Source organism: Ambystoma mexicanum, chromosome 5p (assembly GCF_040938575.1).
Source record: "Ambystoma mexicanum isolate Mex_15411 chromosome 5p, UKY_AmexF1_1, whole genome shotgun sequence".
NCBI lineage: Eukaryota > Metazoa > Chordata > Amphibia > Caudata > Ambystomatidae > Ambystoma > Ambystoma mexicanum.
This window is the reverse complement of record NC_090930.1, coordinates 842,867,185-842,885,000: the sequence shown is the minus strand read 5'-3', so window position 1 is coordinate 842,885,000 and position 17,816 is coordinate 842,867,185.

Genomic DNA, 17,816 nt, shown 5'->3' with positions numbered 1-17,816 from the left:
TCTAAGATGAGTTCTGGCAAGGAGGTCCTAAATTTAAGTCCAAAATTATCTCCTACGCAAAGGTCTGAGCTCGATAGCCTGGTCGAGAAGTATGTAAAAATATTTTCGTCCATCCCAGGCAGGACCAATCTAGCTTTCCACCATATTACTATGCCACAAGGAGTTACCATCAGGTTACGTCCCTATAGAATTCCTGAAACCAAGATTCAAGCAATCAATCAAGAAGTTAAAGAAATGCTTGACATGGGAGTTATAAAACACTCCCATAGTGATTGGTGTTCCCCAGTGGTCCTTGTTCCGAAGCCAGATGGGACCGCTCGCTTCTGTATGTATTTCAGGAAGCTGAATGAAATTTCCAAATTTGACGCATGCCCAATGTCAAGAATAGAGGACCTCTTAAATAATGTCGGAAAGGCCCAATTCTTAACTACTACAGACTTAACGAAAGGGTATTGGCAGATCCCTCTTCATCCCGCCGATAAAGAAAAAACAGCATTTGCCACTCCCACGGGTTTATACCAATTTACTGTTCTACCTTTTGGCCTGCAGGGAGCTCCAGCAACTTTTCAAAGACTAATGAATCATTTAATGAAAGGTCATAAACAGTATGTGGGTGCTTACTTAGATGATATCATTGTCTTCAGTCAATCTTGGGAAGAGCATCTGTCCCACTTGGAAGCTGTTTTCAAATCACTACAACAAGCAGGCCTTCACATTAACCTGAAACAAACCTTTATGGCCTATACTCATACGAAATATCTAGGGTATTTTGTAGGTCAAGGAAAGATCAGAACACAGGAAGAAAAATTATCAGCAATCGGTCGGTTACAATTTCCAAGAAATGCCAGCCAAGTCAGAGCATTCCTCGGATTTATAGGATACTATGGAAGGTTTATTCCTCAATTTTCAACATTGGCCACTCCACTGACAGAACTTTTGAAGAAGTCTGCCCCTTCAAGAAAGGAATGGCAAAATGAGGTCACCGAGAAAGCTTTCAATTCTCTGAAGGAGGCTCTGTCGGAGAAGGCGGTTTTGCACTGTCCTGATCATGAAGCCCTGTTTTTCCTACATACGGATGCCTCGGGAACAGGTCTAGAAGCGGTGTTGTTTCAGAATCGAGGGGACAAGGAGAGACCTATAATGTTTATAAGCAGAAAGTTACTTGCTCATGAAATACATTACGCCACAATTGAAAAGGAGTGGCTGACAGTGAAATGGGCAATCGAACCATTGAGATATTATTTGTTGGGAAGACATTTTATTCTAATGACAAATCATGCCCCCTAATTTGGTTGGCTCGTAATAAAGGCTGGCTTCCGCACAAGAGACATCCTTCAGTGCAGAATAAGATCTTCACCTCGTGTATCCTTTACCAAAATTTGAACATAGAGTTTTAAATAAAGTTCTTTCTTTTAAAATCACAGACCTACCCGTGCATGTGTGCTCTCTTATTCCCACAAGAGATAACACCATCATATTGGTATTTTAAAATGTCTCTAATGTTTTGTCAAACACTTCATGTTACATTTCCTGCAGAAATCACGCCTTTTCCATACACTACTTCTATGGGTTTCCTCACCCAAAATGGCAGCACAGTAACTCCAATTTTTTAATGGAAAGACCTTTCCATCATGGGAGAACCTCTCCATAGAAGGAACATGTGGTATTTGCCACGGGTTTGACAAGCCTCTGTTGAGAGGGAGACCTTGAGTTGCAGAAAATGCACCATTCCTGCGTCCTGTTTTGGGATCTGAAAGGTACCATAGCCTCTATCATTTCTTGATATTAGAACAACGAATAGTTGACCCAGGAGCTTGTTTATTTAATAACTGTGTACTTCACTGCTAGAAGATTTACTGTTGAAATGGGGGCGATATGATTGATACTTGCACACAATTCTTCTTACCCAAAAGGTCTATTACTATTTATTAGTTCCAAGTATTCTTGTTTTAGTATTGAAGTATTCCTACTCATGAATCATTTTGAAATTCATTTTCTAGAATTCCCCCAAAAAGTTAAAGTTCTCACCTCCTGGAAAGGGTCAAAGTAAATCCGAAACTCTTTGAGTTGCTTTGATACTCATTCATTACTGTAGGCCATCTAACATAAGAGTACATTTCCTCTTGGAATATGGAATGTGGACATCATGTATTTTTAGTGTTGATGTCAATGTGACATTTACCGTTTTTGCAGTTTTCAATTAATTGCACATATTTGACATTGCATGTATTGTGGTTGAGCTTTTGTTTGTTCATGTATGTGTATACTTTGTTTTCATGAATATTTAGAATATGTGTTTTTCTGAATAATTAATTCTCTTTGAAATATATTTATAAAAATTGACGTAAGCATTATTCTCTTTGACTGTTTCTGTGTTCTAGTTTAAAGCTTGAGTAAGTGATTTGTAGGCAGCACTATTTTTGGAGTTTCCCATGTGAGTGTGGTATTGTTTACACAAATGTTTTAGTGCAACTTATCTTCAGACTACTCACATAAGGTAAATAAGTCATTATTAAAATGGTGAATTTGTTCAGATGTATTCCATAAGAACCAATGCTAACATTATGATACAGGTAATGTATTACAAAACAGTGTGCGGGTACATTTCCAGTAGACCCCCAAGATTAAGTGGACTACCTATTTTAGACCGGGGCATAAAGTGCAGAGCTGGTTAGGTTGGGAGTACTGTGAAAGTCACTAGCGATGTTCTATTTTCTTTTGTTCAGTACTTGCATGAAGGTTTGGACTTGTGCACACTAGAGAACACCCCAGGTCTCGAGTGTTGGGTGCACAGGACCTCTGGGCTAGAATAGGCATGTGGAGTTCCTGCGAGGGCTGCGAGGGCTGCTAGGAACAGGAGTCATCAGCGAGGTGGGCATTATTTTGTTTTAGAAATGGAGACTCTCTTTCGTACAAATGCGCCACACTGCAATAGTGATGTCTCAAAAAGCTGAGATTTATTTATGAGCGCCCTTCATGGTAACACGTGTTTCGGCGACATTGCATAGTGTCTTTCTCAAACCAGGGACGGTAGAATAGAATGAGTTGCTTAAGATACTCCCTGACTCTTTATATATCTTCTTGCTCTGCAGATGATGTGGCTAGTAAATTGTACAGAGCTACGTTGGTAGTAATGGACTCCATTGCCCCAGGTTTCTTCTTGAGCTCAGCACTGCCCAAAGTTACCCGTTGCACCGTATCTTCAATCCTAAGGGATAATGCCCTAATGTTTTTCCTTATCGCGCGTATTTTGTTTTAGGTGGGCAAAATAATGTATATGCAGCAAGGCAACTGTACCAACTTACACTGTCCCCAAAGGTCTGACAGATAGTTTCCCTCATGTAAAGGACCTGCTCTCTTTCTGGGAAACACCAATGGTGGCAATGCTTTATAGTGGCCTACAAGGTACGTGAGTCATTAAAATGGTGTCTCTTAGCACTTTCTTTCACAGGAAGCAATACTTACATTAAGACACAGGTATTGGATTACAGTTTGAACACTGTCCGGGTGCATTTTCAGTTAAACTACCAAAATAAGTGGACTCCTTTCTCCTTTTAAGTCACTGGGCCTCATTACGACCCTGGCGGAGTGGGTTTACGCCAGCGGTATTCGCGGCGGACCCGTCCGCCCCACTACGAGTTCCCGTAGCGCCATGGAGCGTTTTCCGCCTGGTTTTTCCGGGCGGAGAAATCCATGGCGCTACGGGACCTTGTTGTTAATTACGCCACCGTATTTTACGGTGGCGTAATTAACGCCTTCCCCACTCCCATTATACCCTATGGGGCAAAAATGGGAATGGGGAAGGGTAAAATGGGGAATGGGGATTTACCGCCCCGCCAAGGTCGGAATGGGGCGGTAAATCCGCCAACCCCCATGGCGCTATCGGCAGCTTTCCGCCGTGCTCCATGGTGCATTTGGCGCCACGATTTCCGCCAGGGTCGTAATGAGGCCCACTGTCATAAAAAGCTCAGTTTACTGGCCCATTTTAGTTTTATTGTTAAGTACCTGATCAGGAGCAGGCAGCAAGGGAACCATGAGCAATGTGGAACTCCAGAGGCCTTTGGTCTTCAGATGAGTTCCCAGAGGTGCACCCTTAATCTGCTCAACACTGTGAGGGGCAAACAGAACATCAGGACTAGAACAGGCCTGGGTTGTTCCAGTGAGCGCTTCTACAAACAGCAGCCCTCCTTGGTCAGGGGTCGCCCCCTTGTTTTTGGTGGACAAAATAATTTTATTTATATGGAGCCTGGAGGGTGCACCAGCCAGAACAGCCAGTTTCTTAACCCCTTAAGTGCCAGGCTATTTTAAATATCCCTTATCTTAAGGACCCCTACCAATTTCAGGGTCACAGCAAAGGCGGACATTTGGTTGAGTGGCCAATCAGAAAAATGAGCCATTATTAAAATGGTAGTTTGGTTACATTTTTCCCAAAGGAATCAATGCTTACATTGTAACACATGTAATACATTACAGTAAGAACACTGTGAGGGTACATTTACAGTAAAACCATCAAAGATTTTGGTTGCCTTTTAGGTCACTGTCATAAAAGTCTGTGATCCTTCAAGCGCATAGCACTGCTCAGGTCATTGGCCACCAATGTATGGCTGAATGAGATTTTGTCGCAACCTATTGCATCAAATCCCTTTTCACTACATTCTGTTTTTTTTTTACCACAATATGCCGGGGCGAACCTTGGCACCACTCCTCTCATCCATCTCATCCAATTGCCCTTTCTATATACCTCACACCAACCCACAGGTACATGTTTGTGATTAAAAAAGTGTTTAATAAATGTGATGAAACGGGACGAGGTGAGATGGGATGAAATGAAAGCGGCTGATTTTTTCGTTTGTTCGGCTCTTGCGCAGGAGCAGGCAGCAGGGGAACTAGGCAATGTGGACCACATGCATTCCTTGTTCTTCTGGTGAGAGCACCAGAGGGGCGCCACGAATCTGCTCGACGCTATGAGGGGAGAACGTTTATCCGACTCAGAACAGACCTCTAGAATTCCTGTCAGGGCTTCTAGGAAATTATTCCTCCTGAGTCAGGGTCCCCTGTATCGATTTTTGTGGGTGAAACTATTTATTTGCAGGAAGGGGGCTGCACCAACGTATATTGTTCCAAGAGTGAAGACATCCAGTGTGTTTAATTTCCTTCAAGCAAAGGACCTGGAGTCCTTCTGGGACACACTAAAAGTTGCCATTTTGTGGTGTGGCCAATGAGGTAACCAATTTGGTGGCTTTGTTTACATATTTTCCATATTTACCAGGTCTAGAACAGGCCTGTGACATTCCTGTGAGGGCTGCTAGGATGGGGTCACTCTATTATTTTGGTGGGCAAATGTATAGGGAGGCGTTATTTGCACAATTCTATGCGCATACAACTAAATTCGGTGGATTCATTGTTTGATTGTTACTCTTGCACTGGGCCAGTTCTGGAGCAAGTCAATACTAGGTGAACTCCTGGGGCAGAACTGTCAGGTGCTATCCGATTGCCCAAAAGCAACTAAGGAATCCACATTTCCCGGGAATGGAGTCGCAAAACTCCCTGAAGTGGATCTGTGTTTTAGTTCTTCCAAACCTTACTTATCATGAGCTGGCACTACTATTCCGCGACACTGCACGACACTGCACGTGGCATGCTACATTATGAAAAGAGTGCTTTACTTCAAACTATAAACTCTGCAGGATCCCCTTCATATTACATCCTGCAGCAGGATTGGCAGCAGCTGGCTTAATGTCTCACTTGCAGCCCTCAAAGAGCAATTCAGACAAACTGAATCGGTTTATAGAAAGCCTTTAACCAGAGCTGACTCGAACAGTATAAGGCCACCTCCAACGGGTTTGGAGTGAGGAGTATTCAGCTGACACACCAATGTCATTGACCTCTGGGGGCAAGGTCATCGTGGCTTTCCTATCAATCCTCTAAGCTCAGAGAAGCCACGAGAACACTGGGAAGCAATGAGTTCCTTCCATGGGGAGACCTATCAACCTTGAGGGTGCAGGTGGAAAGAGAGCAGTATGGCAACTTGGCACATAAGAAGACAGGTGACACCTGGATCCTGAAACAAGACTAGATCATCCAACGGCAAGGCTTGGAGAGTGATGGCTGGCGCCTTCAAAGTCGCAGCTGTTCTAGTGGCATGAGCCCCTATGCTTTCTGATTTTCCCAGACTGATTTACTAAACCTTTTCCCTGATGCACCTGCATCCATGGTCCAATCAGGGATGTGAATCCAAACTGCGCCCCTGAGAACCTTAAGACTCTCAAAATGATGGCGACACAGAGGAACGCTATTTGCTGTACACGTCGCAAAGCACTGATTGCTGCAGTCTCGGCCCAATTGATTGGCGGCAGTCTTTGTGAATTACAGGCAAGGCGCGCTATTTTCCGATTTTACTGATGTTTACAGATGAATACAAATGAAAATCAATCTGTTCTTTTCAATATTTATGTATAAAACCCGGAAAAAACAAGGTAAAGGCATTTTGGTTTCCCCATATGGTGTCATCCAAAAATTTCAAGCCAGTGCAGTGCAAACAGACAGAATGCAGAGTATGAGGAAATCTGGTGATGTATCTTAAATAAATAAATATTTGTAACACCTTTGCATAGCTTTAGGTTTGGGGCTCACATCAGCAGTAATCATAATCACAGAATCCTCACTTTGAATTTCCAGATGCTTTTTTTTAAGATAAAAATTGAATTTTGCTTGATGTGCAAGTTCAGTTTGTCTGCCAGCATGTATGCATGTGTGTGTGTGTGCGTATGGAAACATGTTCATTCATTTGATCTGTTGCAGTGCAGATGTATGAGTGCGCAAGCTTGTGAGACAAAAAAGTGAATGTTATCTCTAAGTGTTTCTATTTTTGGTAAAGATGTAAATTAAACCTTCTGTGATTTGGAGGTGTCCAATTCTATGGGTGATGATGATGTGATTTTAAGCAAATGTGACCCCAGTGTTACTGAAGGTGGCTCTTGCATGATCTGCGCGGTCCCAGCTCTGCGTATTTCCCATTTTAAAATAAATCTTGAATACATGTGAGAAAATACCAGTTGTAACTTCTTTTATGGTGCAAAAAAACCAATACAGATAACATGACAAGAAAATAATTATAGATAAATACAGACACAGAGTTATACACATTATAGTATCACAGGGGTGTCCCTACAGGCAACCCCAGCGTAAATCCAGTGCTGAGCATAACAGCTACACGCTGTTTCCTATCTATGGTCATGGCTACTACCGGTCTTGGCGACCAAGGGCTGCATTGACACACCCATGTAAGGCCTGCTTCTGAATCATGTCTGGATTCAGATTCGCACTCACACCTAAACAGAAAGCCTGGAAAGAAGCCCATGAAAGTCAAGTGCAGCAGCCCCCACTGCTTGTGGGGCCCACGAAGGTTTCAATTTAAGTAGCCCTGTGCTTGGGCGCTGAGGCACCGTACCTGTGTCAGTTCTTCTGCCCTTTGTCACAGCAGCATCAGCAGTGGCCCCACAGCATCCCTCTTGCGCAACTTCAACGTCGCCACCGGAATCTCAGCTTCGTCACCAGAACAATGGAACTTCCATCACTGCCCTTTAAGATTGCATGGGTCGGAGTATCACCAGCTAGCTGTCCGAAGCAGCCCAATGTACCTAAAGTACGAGGTTGCCAGGGCTTGCATTGCCTTTGGAAAGGCACCTGAGCGATCCTGAATCTAAGTCCTTGTTGTAACATTAGCACTTAGCTTGGTCCTACCATTGTATACTTTCCTTTGGGTTACCACGCTTCATCAGGTCTGCTCTCTTGCTCAGCCATGGGATACTGTTGCTTGGACATACCTATACACGTTCATAGACATAGTGCTTTGTTTAGCTTGAACGGGATACTATGCTAATTTTCATGATTATATCTGGCTAAAGCTCTCCCTATTTAGTGTAATTCTCTGTTACCCTGTATTCCTTTGTACCTCGCTCCCCTCCTAAGTATAGATCATGACTGCTTAAGCACTGCTACCTCTAGATATGCCAGACACCTATTTGCCTAGGATTAGGAAGCTACCCTCATACCCCGAAAGGCATGAGAGAAACCTCCTTCGCATGTGCAGGTCATAAGCCACCAGTAATTATGGATCAGCCTCTTAACGACAACACTAATAGGGAAATCCTATGTGCTAACTGAACTATACATTGGGCCTCATTACGACCCTGGCGGAAAGTGACTGACCGGACCGCAACAGCGTAAATAGCGTTTCCGCCATTGCACGAAGGAGCAAAGTGCGGCTAATCACGACCCATCGGGCACGAGCATTACGCCATGGCGGAATCCGAAAGGCTGCGATGGCGGAAATGACCCCAAAACGGCCCTTACCGCCGCCGTACGCTGCACCAGGTGCAATACCGCCACCCATCTTAGCGGTCACCGTAATGAGCGGTCACCGTAACGAGCGGGCACCGCAAATTACGGCCACCGTAAATATACGGAAACGGAAGTAAAAGCATGTGGCCGGAACGGGAAACAGCACGCCGCACAACTATAAAATCCGAATCCCAACACAACCATTAAAAATCCGACCCTGACACACATCCCAACCCGTTAGCAACCCCAGTTAAAAAAATAAATATGGGAAAGGTAGCCAAGAAAGCGTGTGACCGCAAGCGGCAGGTACACTTCTCCCGAGAGGAACTGACCGTGCTCACCGAGACCCTCCAGGAAAATGCCGCCGTCGTCTTCTCCAGTCAAATGACCAGGACGGCCCTTGCCAACAAGAAGGCCATATGGGCCCTGGTGGCACAGCGCGTAAGTGCGGTGGGGACAACACCCCGCACGCCACAGCAATGTCGCAAGCGGTGGGACGACCTGCGGATCCGCGTACGCAGCATACTTTCTGCGAACAGGAACATCGCCACAGCTACCGGGGGGGGTTCAGAGTCGCCCATCAAGTTGACCCCCTGGGAGGAAATCTGCGCCTCCACCATAGGAATGGAGAGCATAGAGGGAGTCGGAGGGATGGAGAAAGGAGTGCCGACATCCGGAGAATCAGGTAGGTTGGCCAAGAGAAACAATGCGAAATCCACAAACCACGAACATGTGCAGTACCATGTGACCCCATAGTGCAATACATACTTTGCCCTGACAGCGCCCTCTAAAAGTCAGAATGAACAAACAAATCAATCAAGAAGCCATAAACAACCCCTACATGTGCAGCATGCACCCCCTAACTGCAGGCAGCCAAATGAATGCATCCTCAATCCACACGAAAATGAGACCACCTCCAAGGCCCAATCCCAAATCAGCCTCATGTACCACCCCAATGCATTTGATACGTTGCCATTCCAAATCCGACAGACCCATAACTAACGCTCGCCCCTCTTTACTCCACCACAGGGTCCGATACCAACGACGAGCTGCAGGACACCCCTACCAGCACGCCTGCAAAGAGGGCCAGGACCAACGTCCCAAGAGCCTCCACCTCAGGTGCAAGGATCAAGACACGGCAGCAGCAGGAATCAAGTGGCAGCACACTGGAGGGGACTGCAACAGGCACCCCAGCAGCCAGCAAGTCCACAACCCCAGCACCACAGGTCCCCCCAAAGAACGTATCTGATGGCACTGCCTCTGGTGGCAGCAGCACCATAGGTGACACAGCTGTCATGCCAGCATGCTCCGACACGGAAAACAGTGCTGGCGACGTAGGTACCATCCATGACCTTTCCCAATCCCCCTGCATGTTCCATCCCCTACACCATGACGAAACCACGCAGGGGCACCCTGAAGACGACGACTGGCCAACCCCCACAAGTCCTGTGCCAAGGCAACATGTGTTGAGCAGCCCCCCTGTCACACCACCGCAAATGTCCATGGCCCAGCAGAGGCAACAGTCCCTCGACCTGCTGATCGAGCAACAGCAGGAAGTGTCCACGCTACTCAAGGACCATGCAAATGAATGCGGGGGTTCCAGGGCAGCCATGGAAACATCCACCGAGACACTCAGGGCACAAATAGAGAAAAGTAGTGAGAGCCTGAGAGCACAAATGGAGAGAAGCACCGAGAGCCTGAGAGCACAAATGGAGAAAAGCACCGAGAGCCTGAGAGCACAAATGGAGAAAAGCACCGAGAGCCTGAGGGGGGAACTGCATGCGACGTCCAAAGACGTTTGTGCTGAACTTGCTGCTGTGCGCTGTGTGCTCTCGGAGCTCTCACAAACCCTCAGAGACATGCATGGACGCGAGCAGGCAGAGACATCATCCGTGGCAAGTTCCGTCCAGGGCAGCCCCCAACGCAGATCTGGCAGGAACCTGCGCTCCACGGGCAGGGGTGCCCCTGATACCCGTAGAGGGGGCTTGCAATAGCGTCCAACCACGGACAGCATGCATATTTGGACACTGGTGTTGGGGGGTGAGGTAGTAGGGTGGAGGGGGTGTGTTGGGCTTCACTGGGTGGCGGGTCCATAGGGTGTATAAATCAAATCACATTAACAATACAGCATCTCATAATCATCCAATGACATGTGTGGACATTGATATTTGCGTACGAGGCCTTCATAGGCGTACAGTCCACAATGTGCCTGTACTACACACACACAGTGCCACAGGTCCCCTTTCCGTGTAATAGGCACCATGCGTGGTTGCTAGAAGCATGCATCTATGATGCTCTGTCGGATTGCACGTGCATCCTGTGCCTCATGGACTCCTTGAGGTGCCTCCACATCCCCACCCTCATCATCATCATCATCTGCAGGTGCATGCAGTACAGCGTCAGGGGGCATGGGCACATTCCTACGTATGCACATGTTGTGCAGCATGACACATGCCATGACCATCTTAGAAACCTTCTCATGGCTGTACATGAGTGCCCCGCCAGACCTGCTGAGGCTGCGGAAACGAGCCTTCAGTAGGCCGAATGCCTGTTCAATGACCACACGGGTACGTGAGTGGGCATGGTTGTAGTCCTCCTCATGCTCGTTCTGTGGGTTCCGGATTGGTGTAAGGAGCCATCTCTTCAGTGGATACCCGGCATCACCTGTATGAGACGAATAAAGGGTGTCAGTGGAATGATAGTGCTAAGTAGCCCCCCCCCCCCCTGCAAGGTCATTGACGCATCAAATGGGCCACGATGTCATGCATGGAATGAGACTCACCGAGTAGCCAGGATCTGTGCCCTGCGTGTCGCTCCATGTAGCGTGGTATTCTTGTGTTCCTCAGGACCATAGAATCATGGGTAGATCCTGGAAATCTGGCACAACAATGCGTAAATATCTTGTTGGAGTCACACACCATTTGCACATTGATTGAATGAAATTGTTTCCGGTTGCGGTACTGGACCTCCATGGCATGTGGGACAACCAATTCAACATGGGTGCAGTCGATGGCACCAATGCAACCCGGGATGCCGCCAAGTGCATGGAATCCCACTTTAGCGTTGGTAATCTCCTGGTACGTGCGTGGTAGTGTGATGTGGTCGTCGGCGTGCTTCAGGAGGGCATCGTGCACTTGGAAGAGTGTCCGTGAGAACAGTGGCTGTGAAATGCCATGCAACTGTCCCACTGTGTGCTGATAGGTGCCTGTGGCCAGGAAGTGGAGTGCAGACACCACCTTCAGTAGGGGTGGGATGGCGGTTGGGCTATCTATCATGCTCACGAGGTCAGCATGTGTCATGTCCACAATGGCGATTATGGTGTCCCGGTCCAAACGGTAGAGGGTGTGGATCTGCTCAGCAGTGAGGTTGAACGGATCGGCTCGGAGGCGTGGGATTGCGGGCCGCCTGCGTGGTGGTAGTGGCAGTGCTTGTGGGCCTTGCTGACCCTGCCTTGCCCTCCTCCTCCTCCTTCTCCTCCGTCTCCCCTGTGCGCCCGGTTGTTGTACCTGTTGTTGTTCGTCGTCTTCTTGTAGTTGTAGCACTTGCAGTGCTATCTGGTCCCCCAGGCCCAACATCGCTAGTCCTGCCGGTAGCATTTTGGAGTGGGAGTGGTTGTGGGAGGGGTTTGGGTCTGCAATATATGTGCTGTCGGCCTGTATGGCCTCCACCTGTGCTGATTGAATGAATCTGTGGCAGATGCAATCCCTTCTGGCCGAGCACGTCCCGCACGTAAGGCTGCATTTGGCCGCATGGCATCTTGGGATTGGAATCATGTATCTAATCCCGATGGCAGTGTGATGTACTTTGACTGATCTTCATGGTATGCTCCCATTGTTACACATGCTATGATTGCAGCCGCTTACATACCTGTGAAGAGTCAGTGGTATGTAGGGCTCGATCGATGGCCGACCCTCATGCAGCACAGTAACGTACTTCACCGACGGGCGTGGCGTCCCATTTGTGATTGCAGCCAGTTAGCATCATGACACACAGCCGCACTACATTGATGTAATTGTGAATGCAAGCGTTCACAGAAGCCTTTTCGACGTAATGTTGCAAGTGAGGAATTCGAAGGCCAGCATTTTGGGTTTTGAAGTAGCGGCGAGGATACGCCCACAGGTCTGGCTGGAAATGTAACGTTCTATTGTAGAATGTCCTTGGGACATGGCCCATAACGAGCAGGCAATGAATGATGTGAATTGAATGGGATGCGCAATAGCGTAGTGGACGATAAGGCAGGACGTTCCCAAATCCATCTTGCTTCACAACACTACAGATCCGGCCAGGGGCACAGTGGTTTTTGCGGACTGCATTACGCACAGACGCGATGGAAGTTTCACATATTATGTGAGTGAATATTCATGCGTTTTCATTGCGGGATGAGGGAATGATGAATGGATGCATGGACTGATGATTCCGTTTAGGGTCTGCCATGTACATGGGTTTTTTGAATCACTCCCCTTCCCCTGCGCTATGTGATGCAAGGCTGCCATAGTGGGACATACGTCTATCTGCCCTTGTCGGATCCTCCCTGTCTCGACGCGCCTTCATACACTTGTGTCTAGGCACGTTACTAATCCCATGTCTTGGGTTCTATCTTGACGGACGCATGCACAGTAACCGACGTTGCCAATGGTGTATTTACCTCGATTGATTTCGTTATGAATCGATACTGATTTAGGGGTGTGTATATTCCTTTGGAGTGGGCTAGCATGCATATGGGTGTGGATTTGGTGTGTTGAATGAAGATTGTAATGCATCATGAGTCCCGTAATGCAATCGGTTAATTTGTGTTTCTTTTGGGTGACAGGTATCTCCTGCCCTATTGCAGATGCCATCTCTACGCCACTCCTCCAGATGGTTTTTACTCTCGACTCCTGCAGCTTCGGGTGAATCAGTGGAGCACCATTTCGATCTTATGGGACGATCGCCAATGGGCCACATGCCCTTACGCTGTACTGGTGGCTAGGTGCAACATTTCGGCCTTTCAGCTCGACTAGTGCCTGCCTCATGGGACGGACCTGCGGTTCTTGCCGCTTCCATGTTGCCTTTTGGAACGTTGATGTAGGCCCTGTGTGCCATGATGGTACAGGGCGTCACACAAGTGGAAGCCGGTCAATTATTGCAGATGCAGCCCTCGGTGATGATGGTTGTTTTGGTGGTATTTTGCAAATTGCTGTGGGGCCTTTGTCATTTGGATGTGCATTTAAATTGTATTCCGATATTTGTCGTGTTGCGTTGTTCTTTGCAGGTGATGTGGCGATTTTCGCTTTGTGGCGGTATGTATTGCGAGATGATCTGCATTGTGTTCCGCCTTCTGAGTTGAGTTGTGTGGTACAGTACTGGCCGCGTTTGCCTACGTAGCACAGTATGGTCACGGATAGGGGCTGCCATTGTGTCTGTTTACATGATGTGCTGTTCAGGGGCGGGGGATTGGCTTTTGGCCGACTGGTGCCTGTCAGCCAGGTCGATTGGTGGAATGATGGGTTGTTCAGAATGTGGCTGGTCACAGGTGACTGTGTTTGCGTGCGTTTGTTGGAGGGGGACTGGGGTCATGTCCATTGGAATAGCTTCTGTATTGATGCCATCTGTGCCCTGCAGCTCCCATCGGCCCCTCTTGGGATGAGCCTGGCTGCTCAGTCACTCTGCCGACTTGTGTGGTACATGCTTCTGCTGATGGTTGGTTTGTTTACTGGCATGAGTACAGGGCTGGTGCAATCCCCCTCAGGATGCTGTTTTGGATGTTGCCTTGCGCTGGTGGCAAGCGATGGGGGACTACTGTTGTTTTGTGTCATGTGTTCTTGATTTTCATTTTGATGTATTGTACCTTCGCATGCCTGTGCTGCGTCAGTACGGCTATGGTGACATGCCGTACATGGATGCCCACTCACGGGGCGCTTTGAGCCCCTGCATGCTTTTCTACGTTGGCATGCATGGGTGAATTGTGGATTTCACTGGTTGCATAGTGTGAGTACATTGCGCCTGCCAGGAGTTGTGCAATGAGGCCAGGGAGTGGAGTACAGGCACTCAGTGGGCCATTTACGGTTGGTTCACGTTGCCGTATTTCTCGCCATGGCGGAATGGTACTTTACGACGTGCTTGATGGCGTTCAGTACATGTCCGCTAGGGTCAGAATTCGCGTACCGTTGCGCCATGGCGGTGATTCCGGTTTTGCAAGGCGCGCGTGCGCGTACTTGGTGCAGTTAGCGTTGCCGTTCACTGCGGTGTCGCTAATGGCATCGTACTTTACGGTGACGGGTCATGATCGCAACGAGCGGTGTTCGATGGCGGTATTGCATTTCCGCCATCATTTTTCCATTTCCGCAAGGGTCGTAATGAGGCCCATTGATAGACAAGGCCTACATTGGTCCCACAATCAGTACACCCCATCATTAACATAGCCTAATCAGACACAATCTATTTCATCCCACCCCTGCACTACATAAAAGCAAGTAATGATGGCAGGCCCTATCAATGCTAGACTCGACTATGCAAATTCTCACTAATTCAACCTGCCCAAACATCAAACCTCCCATCTCGAAATCATCCTGAAGAAAGCTGCAAGACTATCTGCAGGAAGAAGTCCACCAACAATGAGATCTCTTTGCTGACTTTTTAGGGCTAGAATTACCTTTAAGATATCTGCCTCACCCACAAGTGCATCCACATGCAGGCACCCAAACTACATAGCTCTATCCCTCGGAGCGGCCATGCGCTCCGCCAACAAACACTTGCAGTTCAAAGCATTTGCCGCCTTTTGAGCTGCCGTGAGTTTTCATCCTCTTTAGAAGGTAAGGTGTTTGGTGGAGGAGCGGATGGATCCTGCTTCTAGTTTGTTGTTGAGATATGTGGGGGACTTGATGTTTTCTGGTCCCAACCTCCTTCACGCACACCCAGTTCCTGGGATCAATCTGCAATGAAGCCAGACACATTTTCTCATCCTTCCAGCTCACCCCACTCTTCATGCGAGGATGCCCTTTGAGGTGATTCCATTAGAAATAGTATATATTCGTTCATGATGTTCTAATGAACACAGTAAAGCACTTTGATTATTTAGGGTTTTGCTTAACTTCAATGCCTAAATTGTGGGAGTTAGGGGGGCTTGCAATGAGACCTATATCATTGAGTGGGGAAACAGCTTGTAGCTACATTTGCACAAATAGAAGCAAGTTTGTGAGGGTTGTCTGCATAGTAGAGGGGCGGAACAGTAACAAATACTGAGCAGGTCGCATGCTGGGATCCTCCATATTTTTTTTAGGGGAACAGGAGTTTTTGCTGTGGTACATTTCATCGAAGAAGAATTCCGCAAGTTTTTTACAACAAATGTTGCTGCATGTATATGTGTGGGTGGTGGGTTTAGGGAAATAATTAATGTAGGAGGGTAGAGGGGGGACTGCCGGGGGTCTCCCCCTGAATATAAATGCGGCAAAATCAACCTGTCAAAAAAATTATCGATGAATTCTTCTCCGACTAAGGGGCCGATTCATGGAACAAACGTGCGGCGAAAATCTACGCGTAAGCAGGCGCAAGCAGGCTAAGCGGAAAAAAACAGGCGCTGCGCGTGTACACCTCGGGATGTGCGCCAAACCCGTGCATGGTGCACAAGTCACTGCAACATCCCGAAAGGCGTGAGCAACGTGCGCAGTGAAAGCGCACAACCTCGGCGCATACACCAGAAAGTGGGCGGGACACGGGGCGTAACGCGCGGAATGGGGAACAACGCGCGAAAATAAGGGCGTAACTGGGGATGTACTGCAGGGAAGCAGACGGAACGCCCACACGCACTCGAACCACACGTATTCATGGAATCGAATAGGGCAAAGCCACGCACAGCCAAAGACACGCACAAGCTGAAACACGTCCGCCACACGAAGGCAGGCGGTAGAGTCCCAGCGCATCACAAAAGTGGCAACATACAGCAATTGGGCCTGTGCGAGCGGCGTATGTGTATTTCGGGGGCGCGCGGGAAGTTACACACGCGATTGAGCGGGGTACGTGTATTTCGGGGGTGCGCGGGAAGTTACACATGCGATTGAGCGGGGTACGTGTATTTCGGGGGCACGTGGGAAGTTACACACGCGATTGAGCGGGGTACGTGTATTTCGGGGGCGCGCGGGAAGTTACACACGCGATTGAGCGGGGTACGTGTATTTCGGGGGTGCGCGGGAAGTTACACACGCGATTGAGCGTGGTACCTGTATTTCGGGGGCGCGCAGGAAGTTACACATGCGATTGAGCGGGGTACATGTATTTCGGGGGTGCGCGGGAAGTCACACACGCGATTGAGTGGGGTACGTGTATTTCGGGGGCGCGCGGGAAGTTACACACGCGATTGAGCGGGGTACGTGTATTTCAGGGGTGCGCGGGAAGTTACACATGCGATTGAGCGGGGTACGTGTATTCCAGGGTTGCGCGGGAAGTTCCACACGCGATCTCATCAGGGTACGTGTATTACAGGGGTGCGCCAGGAGCAGCACACGTGAATTGCATGTGTGGGTCCTCCCAGGTGTTCCCTCTACACCCTCCACGGCCCCTGCAGGTGGCTCACACCACAGGGGCATACCCAGCACATATTCTGCAGGCACCCCATCCACCATGGCCATGCCCACCAGCCAACCCACATGTCAACTTGCACTATTGCCCACCAACGCATGTCCCCCTGCACCCCCAGCCACCAGGGGCACCCACCACCAGGCCCCCACCCATGTCTCCCAGCACCCCCACCCCCCAGCAGTGCAGGGGCAGCCTCCACCAGGCCCCCACCCATGTCTCCCAGCACCCCTACCCCCCAGCACTGTGGGGCACCTGCCAGCAGGCCCCCACCCATGTCCAACTCATGTCTCCCACCACCCGATCCCCCAGCCCTGTGGGGCACCTGCCAGCAGGCCCCCACCCATGTCCAACTCATGTTCCCCACCACCCCCACCCCCAGCACTGTGGGGCACCTGCCAGCAGGCCCCCATCCATGTCCAACTCATGTCTCCCACCACCCCCACCCCCCAGCACTGTGGGGCACCTGCCAGCAGGCCCCCACCCATGTCCAACTCATGTTACCCACCCACCCCTCCCCCCAGCACTGTGGGGCACCTGCCAGCAGGCCCCCACCCATGTCCAACTCATGTTCCCCACCACCCCCACCCTCCAACAGTGCAGGGGCAGCCACCACCAGGCCCCCACCCATGTCTCCAGCACCCCCACCCCCCAGCCACCAGGGGCAGCCTCCACCAGGCCCCCACCCATGTCTCCCAGCACCCCCACCCCCCAGCAGTGCAGGGGCAGCCTCCACCAGGCCCCCACCCATGTCTCCCAGCACCCCACCCCCCAGCACTGTGGGGCACCTGCCAGCAGGCCCCCACCCATGTCCAACTCATGTTCCCCACCACCCCCACCCCCCAGCACTGTGGGGCACCTGCCAGCAGGCCCCCACCCATGTCCAACTCATGTTCCCCACCACCCCCACCCCCGAGCACTGT